Genomic DNA, 3,031 nt, shown 5'->3' with positions numbered 1-3,031 from the left:
GTTTGCTTGTATGATTACACTTATATTTTGCTAAGTGTCACAACATGGGTGTGTTGGTTCACACAGAAAGAAAACTCAGAGGCACCTTAATAATGAACTGAGCCTTTCACAGCTGCAGGGGATCCAGTCTCTTTAAGAACTGAGAAATTTTCCCTTCACCTAGGGCATTTTTTCTCTATATTACAGTTTAGCCAATTGATTTCCATATGTTCAAAACAACCTGAAAGAAGCTCCCAAAAATATACTGGCAAGTGCAGATTCCTCAAATCATCAGGTACCACAGTTTTCTGGTTCTCCAACCAAGTTTTGCTTAGGCCTTTGTATCCTTGGGAGACTCTGAGACAAGATTCACATAGGGCAACAAAAGAAACAAAAGGTATCAGTTAAACAAAAGATGGATTAGGGCTCCGTGCCACTCTCTGGAGCCCAGACCAGGTGTAGCCCAGTGGGAGTGCAGCCTCAGATCCCCCATTTTATACAAAAATCAATTATCTTGAAGGTTATGCAGGCTCACAGTAAATATAGTCTTTTTTTCTATCTGTCTTACAATCTTATTAAGTAGACCAAAACACATTTTAAAGCAAATAAAGTTATTATTACTAGAACAAGAGCAACACCTGCTAGGATATGGAATCTATTAAAGTGATTCGTAGGATTGAATGAAGCTATGTTATCTGCAAGACTTTCCATAATGCCCATTCCTGTCCTATCAGGTAACTTTTTTGCAAAAGTTTCTTTAATTTCTTTCTGTAAGTTACAAACCATTTGAGAAGAATTAGGGTGACCCAACAAATGCATCTTAACCTTACCCCAATCGTACTTGCTTTCATGAAATCTCAAGGGTGTGATACAATAAGAAGAAACATTGTAATCACATTTTAATTTTATCTGCTCCTTCAAAATTTCTAACTGATCCCCTAACAATACAACAGCTTGCCTTAACTCAGCTAATTCATTTACTATCTTACTATCAATTTTATTCTGTTTAGTCCACAGTTTTTCTGGATGTTTATGCCAATCTCCAATGAATTCAGCGGTTTGGATTTCTTTATGAAGCACCACTCCAGCAGTTGCTCCTGTGGCTGTCAATGCAATGATCCCTGTAATAACTGTGACCACCAGTTCACCCATTCGATGTGCTCTTTTTAATATTCGTTCAGTGAGCTTCTGTAAAGGGATCCTCACAGGAGAGTCTTGCCATGGCCATGACAACTTCACTGGTATACAGATTGCTGGCCTTGCTCTGAGATTATATAAACTTTCAAAGGTCAAATTTAAAAACATACTAGAATTAGCACAGGTATGAAGGGCACAGCATTCACAAGTAATGCTGTATTTATTCAGGTGCAGGCCCTTTCTATATAGGCCCTTTCAGTAGCGAGTAAGGTAATGGTACACATGCCATAAAAGGATGGCTTTGATTTAGTCTAAAAGACAGAGTGTACTTATCATCTTTAATGTTTAATTTTCCTTCCCACGCCTTAAGAGGTGGAAGGCACGTGCCAATTTCTACAAGTTAGTCTGAGTTGAATCGCCAAATTGCAGGAGGGGACTTGCCATTCCAACTCCATGCCACCAAATAGGTTCATTAACTGAAGCACTGATTTCCACAGTTCCATTCAAATTATACAGTTTCAGTCTTAATTCTGAGTGAGAATATTTTCTCTGAGGGGAGCAGTAAGGGCTCCAATCAATGACGTCTCCTTGAGAGATATTAATTAGCACTCAAGGTTTCTCACTCTTACACTGTTGCCAATGTACCTAGTCAGATTCCTTGTTGGTAACCCTCATCTCACAGAAAGGTAGATTTATGGAACTAGTAGCATTAATCTATCCTTTAAAACCAGATGCATGAAGCATATAAAGCTTATTATAATCTTGGGTAGTATTGACTATGAATAACCATATTTTAGAGGTTATTTTTATATAACCTCTGAATTCCATTTCCCATGCAAATAGGAACTCCTTGTACTCCAACAGTATAATTGTCAATCATTTTACCCTCCTCCATTGGCTGAGCAGGACCTCGGTTGTCATAAGGACCAGGTAGCCAAGATAAACCATTACAGGAATATTCATATCTGCCCAACTTACTGCTAAGTTAATTGGAGGATTGGGGATAAAAGCCTAGTAACCATGATCCATCCCTTTTACCTGCACCGTTGCCATGGAAAGCATGGCAAGAAATAAGTTTGTAGCATTTAGAGGCTTGTGAGTAATGTGAAGTATTGTCTCTCCTTTATCACACAAACTCTTAAGCTGTCCCCAGGTGGAAGGATTAGTTGTTTGTTGCAAAGGTCTCCTGTGTCTCAACTTGGGCAGAGGCATCCCTGCATCTGCATCATCTTGGAGATGTCTCTTGCTCATGGCTGATTTTTATCAATTTCAGTGGAATCCACTATTTATTATCTCCTGTGGAAACATAAGCATAACCTTGACCTTAACACTTCCCCTGGGCTATTATATAATATTATATATATTATATATAAAAGTGAAAACATAATACGTGGGCTGACTCAATTCAGCAATTCTTTTTATAACTCAAATGTTTTTCCTGTTTCATTGGTGTTTAAAAAATTTAAAATTAGTAAGGCAGTGTGCAGTCTATCTCTGGGGGTCCTCATATCCCTCTTCTGTTTAGCAAACATCTCTTTTAGAATGTGATTGGATCTTTCAAAAATTGCTTGTCCTGTAGGTTTGTATGGTATCCTGGTAACATATTTTATATTTTAGCATGCAAAAAATTGTTTCATTTTACTGGAAGCATAAGCTGGGGTACTATCAGTCTTAATTTGTGCTGATAAGCCCATTACAGCCATTGTTTTTAATAAATGCACAATTATATAATTTTCAGAACTTAAGGCAAATGCCTTTTGGAACCCAGAATAAATGTCAATGGTACAATGAACATATTTTAATTTTCCAAAATCTAATAAATGAAATACATCCATTCGGTGCCCCCCACCCAAATTTCATTCCTTTGTGTACCTTTAGGATTAGTTATTGCAGGTAAAGGAACCTGATTATAAAA

Source organism: Peromyscus maniculatus, chromosome X, assembly GCF_049852395.1.
Source record: "Peromyscus maniculatus bairdii isolate BWxNUB_F1_BW_parent chromosome X, HU_Pman_BW_mat_3.1, whole genome shotgun sequence".
Taxonomy (NCBI): Eukaryota; Metazoa; Chordata; class Mammalia; order Rodentia; family Cricetidae; genus Peromyscus; species Peromyscus maniculatus.
The sequence above is the reverse complement of the archived record's forward strand: the minus strand, read 5'-3'. Positions refer to the sequence as shown.